The sequence below is a fragment of the Macrotis lagotis genome, chromosome X (assembly GCF_037893015.1).
Source record: "Macrotis lagotis isolate mMagLag1 chromosome X, bilby.v1.9.chrom.fasta, whole genome shotgun sequence".
In the NCBI taxonomy this organism is placed as follows: domain Eukaryota; kingdom Metazoa; phylum Chordata; class Mammalia; order Peramelemorphia; family Peramelidae; genus Macrotis; species Macrotis lagotis.
The window spans coordinates 476,812,699-476,824,988 of record NC_133666.1 but is presented as its reverse complement, the minus strand read 5'-3'; the positions used below and the strand labels follow the sequence as shown (position 1 = coordinate 476,824,988).

The following is a 12,290-nucleotide window of genomic DNA, read 5'->3' as shown; positions in this document are numbered from 1 at the left end:
TCTTATATTTTGTTTTTTTTCCTTAAAGGTATGATTTGTCTCTCAACAGATTCAATTTTAATCAATGTATAGCATGGAAACAATGTAAAGACTATCAGACTGCCTTCTGTGGGGGGTAAGAGGAGGGAAGCAAGATTAGGGGGAAAAATTGTAAAATTCAAAAATAAATAAATTTTTAAAAAAAGAAGAAAGTGCAATGGGATCTGACCAAGTCCTGTTGGACTAAGTATTTTCAGTATCTACTTAGTATCCTGTACTATGTTAAACATTGGAGATACAAAGAAGTCAAAAAAAAAATCACTGAGTTCAAGTGGCTAACAATCTAACGGGAAATGAAGGGGAAAGGAGATAGATTGCAGTAACAAATTATAAACAAGATGTTGTTATTCAATTGTTTCAGTCCTGTCTTACTTCTTGAATGCATGTGGAGTTTTCTTAGCAAAGATGCTAGAGTAGTTTACTATTTCCTTCTCCAGTTCATTTTACAGAAGAGGAAATTAGTGTTAAGTGACTTGCCCAGAGTCATACAATCAGTAAGTGTCTGAGGTCAAATTTGAACTGCCATTCTGCTTCCAAGAACATGCCACCCAGTTGCTTTCAAATAGAATAAACTGCAGATAATTTCAAAGGCAAGGGAGTAACATTAACAGACAGATGCTTTTTTTGCAGAAGGTAGAATTTTAGCTGAGACTTGAGGGAAGTTTGCAAAGTAGAAGGTTTATGAAGGAAAGTATAAAATAGCTATAGGGGACAGCAGTGAAAATGCACAGAGTTGGAAATATAGAGTATTCTCAGAGATTTCCAGTTATGCCTCCCAACAAAACCTACTCCTCTTAGGTCTTTTTTGTCCACTCTCCTCATCCTCCAACCCTGTAATAATGAGACTAATGATGTAAAGGCAGCAAACTATAATGAAAGAATACTGAATTTAGTGTCAAGAAATTTTTGTTCCACTTCCACCACCAATTCCACTTAGTAGAGACCTGACCATTAACAAATTCTTATACCATATTTTTCTGAGTCTCAATTTCATTATCTATAAAATAATGCTTACACTATAAACCTTACAAAGCTGTGATGAGGCAAGCATTTTGTAAACCTTAAAGTACTAGGTAAATGTGTGCTATTAACTAGCTAGTTCTTCAGAATAAACAAGGTAAGTAAAGTTCATTCTGCCTAACATGACATTTCTTTTTTCACTAAGAACACAGATTGGCTAGTTTTTAGATGTCTGTCATGTTCCTTATGTCTAGTTCAGAAAACAGCTGATGCTTCAAAAGGTGTACTCAATTGGTGTAAATTTATGGTGTCCTCAATACATATATGTTAGCATGACAGTTACAAATATCTAGTATTCTGACTTCCAAAAATAAAAAGGAGTAGTTTGAGTTTAGAAGATGCACACAAGAAAATTTTTTTAAATGAAAATTAGCTGCTTTGAGGGAAAGAAAAGGATATGGCCAATGACAGTTTTTTGAAAGACATTTGTGAGAATAGCTACTGGTCTAATGTTTACTTTGAAATGCAGTCTTCTTTGATCAGCACTGACACATGACTTATTAGGCAGTGACATTTAAAAGCTAAGATTTCTTTAATGTTTATTACAATATTCTTTCAATGCATTTTTTCCACACCTGAAAAAGTACGAAATATTAACATACAGAGAGTTGTGGTCATACTGCTTTATTACACACAGCACAAGACTGAAAACTTATATATGAAACATCAGGCATAACACAACCCATGCTAAATGAAATAATCCAAAAGGAAGGGAAAAATTAGGGAAAGCAGTCAGGCGGTATATACAGAATCACCGTTATTTATCTAGTCTGAAATCACTTTATCTTGCTGTCTCATTGTTCCAATTATTTTTGTTCAGTTAAGTGGCAACACATTATTTCCAACTAAATGGTTTATTATTCATTTATCCTTAATAGATAATATTATTTTATCTGTACTAATTCATTATTTAAAAATTTTCTCAGTTTTTCTGCCCTACTTAGCATCTCTATGAAACCATTTTAAAAAATCAGATTAAGCATCCATCACACTGGTAACTGAATGTTTTGCTCACGCAAAAATAATGAACAAATATTTCCTAGTAACTAAAATTGTTTTTTTTTTTCAGTTTACATAGCAGTTTACTGAGCTACTGGACTACTACATAGCATCTACTGAGATGCAAAAAAAAAAAACCCTCCCAAATTCAAGATAATTTTCTGATAAACTAAAATGCTTATTAGAAATTTACAAATAAATAATTCAAGGTAAGAACCTCAAAAGTGGTTTGATGCCTGATAATACAAATTGATGAATATGTATTTCTTTTTGGGGGGTAAATGCACTGTTCTATATGTTCTCTAGAGACAACAGAACTGACTTATAATGTATTACTCGAAGCAATCTATTACTCTTTTTAACTTTGAAAAACTTAAAAGAAAAGGCAAAATTTACTTTACCTATACAAATGTAAGTATCCATTTGGATATCTGAAATATAAAGCCCAAATGCCTTTGTCACTTTAAATAATGAACAAAATAGAGCTTATTGTACAATCTTAAATGCTTTGTGTCATAATCATCTGTAATTGTTCTAAAGATAATTAGCTAATACAACTGACCAGTTAAGTTGATTATTCTTCTTTTTTTTTCATAATGACTTAAAAGCACTAATTCATTCTTTTCAGAGAGGAGATTTTTTTTTCATTTTATATTTTAGTAAAAGGGAAATATGCCAGGAGAACAGTAATCATATCATTCCATAAATGAATTCTATAATCACTGGTTTTAACATTTTCATTTTCTAGGAAATAAAGTAGAGATATAAAATGAGGATTCAGAAAAATGTTCTTTATAGTATGATCCATGAGAATCAGAAACAATATTCATATTAGTTGATGAATAAAAATCTAAATCTTGCTTATATTTTCTTAGACATTTCACTGGCTAATCTATACCATTATAGTTTGAGAAACCACAACTGTAAAAAAAAGGGTTGGCGGATGGAGTCTTGCTATTGTTATGATACTGACATTTCAAAAAAATGTTTCAATATTGAATTGTTTTTATATATTCTGGAAAAATATTTAATAATTACTAACAGTAAAATATATTTGTGTATAAAGATATCCATATTCAACATGTGTACTCATAAAAACATACATTCCTTTAGTTTTATTAGATTAGTGGACATTTCGGAAAAATCTTACAAATAAAAATATATATTATTCTCTTTTAAATGTACATTTTACTGTCAAACTTTTTCTTGCTTAGTCTGGTGGAGAGTTCATTTTTTTTTCTCCTGTTGCTATAGAATCTAAGAGTTGTAAAAAAATCTCAAAAGCCATCAATACCAAACTAACTGAAAAAGCAAACCCACCAAATCACCACCTCACCTTTTTTAATGGAGATTTGCATAGAGGAAAATACAATCTACTACCCTTCAAAGTCAGCTCATTACACTTTTGGAAAGATAGGAGTCTTTTTCTATTGTTCCTAATTCTGCCCTTGAAGGTTAAGGATCACAGATTTGGGCTTTCAAAGTAACCTCACAATTAATCTAGTCCAACTTCCTGTAGATAGAGGAGAAAACAGTCTCAGTGAAGTTATATGGCTTTACTAGAAAGACAGAAAATGCTAAACCATAGTTAAAAATACCAAGCATCAGGATTTGAACTTAGATCCTCTGACTACATTTGCAGCACTCTCTCTGGCACTCCATCTCTTTACTACATGACCAAACTTTAAATACTTGGAGGCTATTATGTCACATCAAGACCTCTTTTTCTCCAGGCCTGTTCTTTCAACCAATTTTTATTTGGCATGACCTTGAAGCCTTTCACATGCCTAGCTGCCCTCCTCTGGATATTTAAAAATGCCCTTCCTAAAAGTCAACCTCTCTTAACCAGCTTGATGGAAGTGATCTCATTTTAGGACAAATGGGAATAAAAAAAATAATTCCTTCTGATTCACTTTATAGTTTTCCCTTCAAAACTAGTAATCATCACTAGATTTTTCCTCATGATAGTTTCCACTGTTAAAGATTGATTTAACCAGATGTTTTAATAAGGATGATTTATATCAAGACAAAAAGTCAGAGATCACCTGTCTCTCATATATTGACATTTCTTTTTTTTAATCCAAATAAATTATTAATTAAACATCAGAGCTAGGGGCTATCTAAGAGAACATAGTAGTTCCAACATCTCCTCATTTTACACATAGGAAAATTAAGGCCCTGGGGAAACATTACTTGCCCAAGGTCATACAATGAAGTCACAGCAAAACTAGGCCTAGAATCCATGTTCTTTCTTTCTTTTGTTTTTTTATCCAAATGTCTTGTTATATCAAGCACTGTCTCCAGACATATTCAATACAATCTTGAATACATAAACAAATGGGAGTGAAGGAAAGAAATATTTATAAGTACATTATCAGGGGCACAAAGAAGGTTTGGGGACCTCAGGGTTTTAGGTGAATAGGAACTGACAGCAAGGGGAGATTTCAGAAGTTAAAAGTCATTTGCAGTACCTTCCAATGACCACAGATTGACACTGTGGGTGAGGTCAAGATTTATAAGGAAAAGTAATAAGGCATTTTCTTTCCCCATTGGATAGAGTAGTTGGCATAGGGAAGAGGATGTACTAAAGAGAATGGGAAAAGATATCTTCAAAATAGGCATAGATATGAAACATTAATTGAATGCAACATGATTTTAAATAAAGCTAGTTTCAAATGGAGTAATCTTTGTGGTTGAGAGCAATCTACTTTCTCTGAAGTTCTATGGAAGTCAAAGAAGTAAATAATCAAATTTTTCATATTTTATAAATAAAATTTGAGCATATACATTAAAGTACTATATTACCTTATTTAGACCTCTCTGAGGTGTGTGTGACAGAGACAGAAAGAGGCAGAAAGACAGAAAGAAAGAGGCAGAAAGATGGAAAGAAGGAGAGAGAGAGAGAGAGAGAGAGAGAGAGAGAGAGAGAGAGAGAGAGAGAGAGAGAGAGAGAGAGAGAGAGAAATTTTCAGGGAAAAGATGAGAGTCAGCAGGCTTGTATTCAAGTCTACTTTTTCTTTTCTTTTTTCCATTTCAACTTCTCTCATCCCAAGCCCTAGCTTCTTTATACAACAGCAATAGTTAGTGTTTAACCATAACTTCTGAAACAACTGAAAGCATTTTTAAAGTGCCATTTTTAACAATGCCAAATAGCAGGTACTATCTTCTCTGGATCAATAGTACAAAATGATCTATTATTTTCTTTCTATGCCTTCAGCTTGAAAATAAAAATAGGTTCTTTCTAATTGCGGATATTCTGTAATTGACTAATACAACTAAAACTTGATCTATGCCAATTTGAGTACTTCAGAATCAGTGGTCAAGGCGAGGGAAATGTCATTTAAAGTAATAAAATATTTGTATTGCGGACATTATTTGGTAAAAATTGAATTAAAAGTTCTGATTGGAAATTTTGTTGCTAAAATTTCCAAGCTTCCTGACATCTCTATAAGTAAGACTTCAATACTTTCTGATTCATTCTTCTGAAGAATATTTCTTTGAATGGACCACTAAATGTTCAAAGTATTTTCTAGAATTATAATAAGGATATATGTCCCCACCTTTCTTCTTCAAATACAAAATTATTATTATTATCGTTTTTATTTTAAATAGTGGGGTTGAGCACCCTTCAATTTTGATTTCTCAAGTCAAGAAACTGTGATCAAATCCATTAGCTCCCTGGGCAAGATAGCATTTACAACTACAGACCACGATCTCCCACAGTTACATGGCCTAAATATTCAGGCAGGGGCCCTGTAAACGAAGACCTACTCCTGTAGTGTGCATCTGTTTATCAAACAAGCAATGAAAACTTCTCCACATTGATTATAGAGTCCCTCTAAGTTAACTACAAATGTCCTCTATCGTGAATTAATGGGTTTAACAAGGAAATGGAAGAATAGGTAACAATTAACTAAACAGATCCCATATGCCATAAAGACAAAATAAAGTAACAATTCTGGAATAGTCCAGAGTGCTTTAGATTTAATTACTGAATATTACAGTGCTGGTCTATTTCTTGTAAGCTATTTTTTTCCTTAGATATTGTGCGTGCATGATTGTATTGTAACACACTTTTCAAAATTTACCATGCATGTCCTTCATATTATATCAAATGTGATTTATATGACTTTAAATGCATCATTTTGGCCTGATCTATTTATAGAATAAAAGTAAAATAATGCTCCCCCACAGCAAGCATTGGTAATAATACTGAAACAAGAGGCTCGTGGGGACTGTGTCCTTACAAACTCATTTACATTTGACTATTTTAGCTGTGCAGATCATCATAGTATACCAATAGGGAGAAATTATTAGGGGTATCATCCTGCAGAACCTCTAAAATCCCAGAGGAGGCACTCGTGTATTACAACTCATCACTGAATGTGCTAGGCTTGTCAAAGACTGTCACGGAAGAGTCCCTGGTTCACATGCCTTCCTCTCCTGCATTCACTTCAGTCCTATTTGATATTACCCCCATCTAAAAACCAATTGATTCTTAATGACGGGGGGGGGGGGGGGGGGGGGGAAGCAATTCGCAGTGTCTGCATGGAGGCGTTCATGCACAAACCTTGGATAATCAAGTAATGCAAGTGACTTGACTCAGAAAACACTAACAAAGATAATGTAATAGAAAGCTCTGAAGTCTGCCAATCAAGTTAAAAAAAAAACAGAAATCTGCCCAGCTCATAGTGGTCTTATATGTGAGCAAGCTGTTCCAGTAGGCAGTTTAAAATACTGGAGCGCTCAGGAGAGTTGAGGCCACTCAGCAATAAATATCCAGTATAAAGAGGAACAATTTATGTGTTTAGCACCTTATAAAAGATGTTTAAGAGATTTGCTTAAGGCATTATTTGACTCAGCACAAGTAGTACCTACTTATTCTTCATCATGGATTTTGTGAATGCTTTTTTTTTTGACTTGGCTATTAAGGGAACTAAAATGCTATATAATGTACAGATAGTCAGGGAAGTTAACACACACACACACACACACACACACACACACACACACACACACACACACACACACACACCTGAGAAAGACAGATTGTAGATATTCATACATAGGAAGGATGAACAGAAGTCAACTCAGTGTGCAGCATTCCCTACTTCATTGACCACTAAAGACTCCAGTCAATTCAAGGGTAAATTGCAGTAATACAAATACTTTACAATTACCCTTTTATAAGAAAGGGTAAAAGCTCTGTGCTATTAAATCAATAAAAGTAGACATGAAAGAGTTGTGTGGCTGTCAGCTGATTGTTAACACAGTCCTAATGACCTATAGCAGCCCTTAATTACAATAATATCCTACATTGTAAGGGCACAATGCCCTTTTATTAAAATGCAAACCTTAATAGCTTTTACCAGGAAGATGACCTGCACACTGATTATTGTGTTTGTATGTGTGTGTGTGTGTGTGTGTGGATGCATGTTTTTTTTCCTCCACCAGCACACTTTCAACTTGCCATGTTGGATAAGACCATTAACTTTGCATATTAACTAATTGCTTCAGCTGTCTGCTTCCATGTTAAATTCTAACAGAGGGGAAAAAAAACCTGTCCCTTCTCTTTTTTTCCCCCCTTTTCTTATTGCCACAAAAGTTACCAGTTTATCATTCCGTTTCATTTTTTCTTGGGTGAGTTTTCATTTTAACTCATTTTATCCCCCAAACCCCTAAAAATAAAGAAAAAATATAGCCAATGGAGTTCTACACAGAGTAATAGGGCAAAATGCTGGTATAAACACAAAGTCAAGACAAGGACTATTAAGAAGTCATGTTTTGTATCTACGTAAGGTTACAAATATAATAACACTGAAGCACATACTTTTAATTAGGCACCACTAAATTATTTTTTATCTATGTCTTCTGAGCAACCTTCACACTGGTCAGGTATTGCAAGGCAGTAGCCTGAAAAAAATAACTAAATAACTCCCCTATTTTTATTTTTGGATTAACCCTAAAAATCCTTGAACTAACTAAAAACTAGGTTCAGTTATATATATATATATATATATATATTATATATATATATAATATATATATATATGATGTTCATCTGATTTACAGCTGCAATGCATACAATGCCTATCATTTTACAGTCTTTAAAATTCCTTTCCGAGGAAAAGCAACAATAAAAAGTATTCTCTAGAAGGAAAAAGAAATGAGTCACAGTTAAGCTTTCAAAAAAAGTAAATGTCTCTGAGTAGGTTGAGGGACAAGATAAAATTTGCGTTTGGGTCACAAGTATTTTTGTATATCATCATTTGCTTGCTTCCAAAGTCTTATTATTCACTTCCATTTGAAAAGGGACTGAGAAATCTGTCTTGTTAAGGGGATTATGAAATGCATGTGTTTTTTTTTTTCTTTTCAAGTCTTTCCCTCACTCGATAAGTTGTCTATCAATCAGGAGGTTTTTCTTGCAATGGGAAAGGATTAAAGTAAATACACCGGGTTCAATTTGCAGAATCCAAAAAAGCTTTGCTAATCTTGACCCCTGGTCCTCCTTCTCAAGGTAGTTAATCCATTTTTCCCACTAAAGTGAACTTGCTTCCAGTTCCTACTCACCTGAACTATTCTTAAGACAACAAAAGGGGGTAGGAAAGGTCTTCAGAGTCAATTGGCTCTTTCTGTATCATTCAAATTGTACCCGAGTACTAGAACCTCCGCCAATATGAAACGCAAACTAAGCGTCAGACAAACTAAAATCAAAGAAGCATGATGCCTGAGTATACACACCCAACCTACAACATAGTGGAGGGGGGAGGTCACTAATCAAAGGCTATAGCACTGCAGAGCCAACCTTATCGGTTGAATACTAATTATAGAAATAAAATCTTATGTGAGTTGTTCCACATTTTCGAATTGTAAAACATTTTTGACACCTACAGTTTAAAAGGGGGAGGAGGGGAAGAAAAAAGAAGAGGATCTATCTTGCTTCAAACAGCAAAACCTTTTACCCTCAACCCGAAACTCCACACAGGATTTGTGTTGAATAGAAAGACTGAGCACTGCCTGCACCAGCGCGGAGGCAAAGGAACTCAGGCACACTCCATCCCCCCACCCCTTTCAGGTGTGAGGAACTGTCCAGACTTCCAGGTGTCTAAGGCTTCAGCTAAGGCTTCTGAATGATTGAAGAGTCTTGGGCTATTTCCTCTTATTCCAAACTAACTGAAGTCTATTCCTAAAAGCTTCCAAGATAGAATTCTGTGTTCTCCATATGCATATCGTGAAAGCAGTTCTTATCCAACGGCAATAACTTTTGCATTCTAAGGCTATTTGCAAATAAATTGTGGCCTCCTCTCCTCCTGCTGCTCAGAGGCCGGTGATACTTGGAGGAGGCTGAAAGGGCACAGAGGTACCCACCCTAGACCCCAAAGATGAAGGAATACGCCGGTCCTCTTACCTGGTATAGCGCGGTACCCCCTCCCGCGTTTGTCACAAGACGCGTGGGTATTTTAATCCAAAGGGATACAGACTCTCATCGGCAGAGAACTCGCGGGCAGCTCTCAAACATGCGCCCAAGCCTGTCTTCGCTCCGAGACGAACTTGCATCGCCCAGCATCGAGTCTGTGCCCTGGACCGCTCGGCAGGCACAGGGGGCTCCCTCCCTCCAATCACATCACACTGCGCGGCAGGCGCATCCAGCGGAGGCGGAGGGCTCCCCCGGAGCTGGCTCGCGGGGCGAGCAGACTGCGGAGAGCTCCCTCCCTCCCTCCCTCCCTCCCTCCCTCCCTCCGCAGGCTCCTTCGCTCTCCGCCGCCCTCCCTCTCGCCTCTGCTCGGCCTCCCTCCCTGCCGCTATTCACAAGAAGCTGGAGCTAGTCCGGGCGCCTGGCGGCTCAGCGGAGGGCACCTGCCCCTCTCCCCGCCGCGGCGAGGACAGAAGCCGGCGCCGCACGGACGAGGGAGCTCTGGCGGGCTTGCCCGACCGCCTCTCCTGGGCAAGAGGTACGGAGAGAGGGTTTGTTCCGTTCCGCTAGGGAGAGGGCCGGGGGAAGGGAGAGCGCAGGAGCTGAGGTGGGGGCGGGGGAGGGAGAGCTGGCCAGCCAGGAGCTTCCCCGCGCCCGGCGCCTGCAGCGGCTCCAGCTGAAGCCGGCCAGAGGAGGCACTGGGACTTGGTGCGCCTCCCGAAGACCCAGTGGTGACTGTGGAAAAGAAATTCAAAAAGAAAACCTCCCTGCCAGTGCGCGCTCGTGCGCGCACACACACACACACACACACACACACACACACACGCACACACAGATGTACAGAGGCACGCACCCTCCTCCTCCTCCTCCTGCCTTTTGATGGATTCTATACAGATGGATTCCTAGGCATAAAAATCACGACTAGGATTTATAGGGGGGCTGCAGTCAATCCACTTCTTGGCGAGATATTTGCATTTGAAAAGCAGCAAAAGGAGAGAGTTTTAAGAATTTCTTCACACACCTATTAATACCCCCCCCCCCCCCCCACCGCGCGCGCGCGCCTTTTCCTCCACCCCTTAACTTGTCATAGAATCCATGATCCCTCGAGTTCCGGAGGCTCATATAGGCAAAGTCATAAAAGTAATCAGAACTTACAGTTTTTCTTGCTTTATAGTCTTGCCCTTTCGGTCTCCTCAAGCTGCCCTAGTGCCACCTTCTTTGCTTGCTGAAATTCCCCCTCCTTATTGGATTCGAAATTGTAAAAACTTGCAGGGTGTGTAACATATTTCCGGTGGGATAAGGAAGACCCCCCGCGAAGTGAGGGCACTTTATTTAGAGCAAGAAGCATCAAATTGGATTTGCTTTAGTTTCATTCTTCCTTTACCTGATTAAATCCCAAGGTCCAAGTAGAAAACTGAGTCTTCTTTGTGATAGGGCTGAAATAAGACACAGACAAAATATATAGGCTAGGAGAGACATTTTTATTTTGCTCCCCCAACCAATCGGGTATTATTCTTTGTATTATATTCCCAAGAGTTCAACATACTCTAATGGAGGGGGGGTTGGGAGGGAACAAAGGGGTGCGGGGGAGAGGAGAGTGCAAGGTGAAACTCTATGATGTGAGGACTTATGTTTAAATTCATGTTCTACTCTTTATTTCATTCATGACCTTTAGGGAAGTCATTAAAACCCCAGTGAACTTGCCTTTCCTTATCTGCAAAATGAAAGGACTGAACAAACTGATATCTTAGACTTTTAGCTTTAAATCCTAGGAAACCTCTCATCTCTAACCATGAGGAATTTTTCATTGTGTCCATTATTCTTATATTCCTACCAGTAGACCTTAGAATCTCTCTCTCTCTCTCTCTCTCTCTCTCTCTCTCTCTCTCTCTCTCTCTCTCTCTCTCTCTCTCCCCCTCTCTCTCCTTCCTCTCTTTTTTTCTTTCTCCCTTTCTCCAATGCAAGCATAAACTATTATTTCACCTTAACCTGTCAGTAAATATAAACTCAATTTATGACTAATGATTCCAAAATCCACAGTTGTAAGTTATGGCTTTCTTCATCTCTATTCCCATATCTTAGTGGATAGAATGCTGTCCCTAGAATCAGGTCTTGAGTTCAGATTGGTCGCTTAATAACTTCACTGTGGGCAAGTTACTTAACCCTGTTTGTCTCAGTATATTCATATGTGAAATGAACTGGAGAAGGAAGTGGCAGACCACTCTAGAAAAAACTCCCAAAGGAGTCATAAAGAGTAAGATACAATTAAACAATAACAAAATGGAATACTACTTTTATACTCTGCTGATTCTCAAATTATTCTGTGTATTCATGTTTTATCTCCAAAACTAGATATAACTCCTATAACATGGATCATATCTTTAATGTGTTCCCTCTATCCAGATACTACCTCACTTATGTTGTATATTTTTTGTATACAAGCACATACATACATATTCCCTGATAGAATGTAAGTATCCTGAGAGTAGAAACAGTTTTATCTTTATCTTCATATTCCCTCTGCCTAACATAGGGCTTGACACTTAGGAGGCATTTAAAAATGATTGATTTTACTTCTAATTATGATATAGCTAGTACATTGCTGGAAGAAGTGTATTTAGTAAATGATTATAGATTGTTTCTTTTCTTTATTTTTGCCTGAAAGATGAAATGGTATGATTAGAAATCAGAATTTTTTATGTTACAAAGAATCAGCTCCATCTAAACTCTAGATACTATAAACAGTATCAGTTTATTGCTTCATGTTAATCACAGGAAATATCAAAGAGAAACCTGCTTATTTGGAAACCTTTGGAGA

At 37.3% G+C, this 12,290-nt stretch overlaps 1 protein-coding gene across 1 annotated transcript in view; it reads right to left on the bottom strand.

Moving 5' to 3' along the window:
- The window catches only part of CDH7 (cadherin 7), a 193,393-nt gene extending 183,663 nt beyond the window's left edge, over positions 1-9,730 (bottom strand). The window contains exon 1 of the mRNA XM_074200451.1: positions 9,467-9,730. The gene's annotated coding sequence lies outside the window, so the exon portion shown is untranslated. The remainder of the gene's footprint in view (positions 1-9,466) is intronic.
- Positions 9,731-12,290: the final 2,560 nt, after the last annotated feature.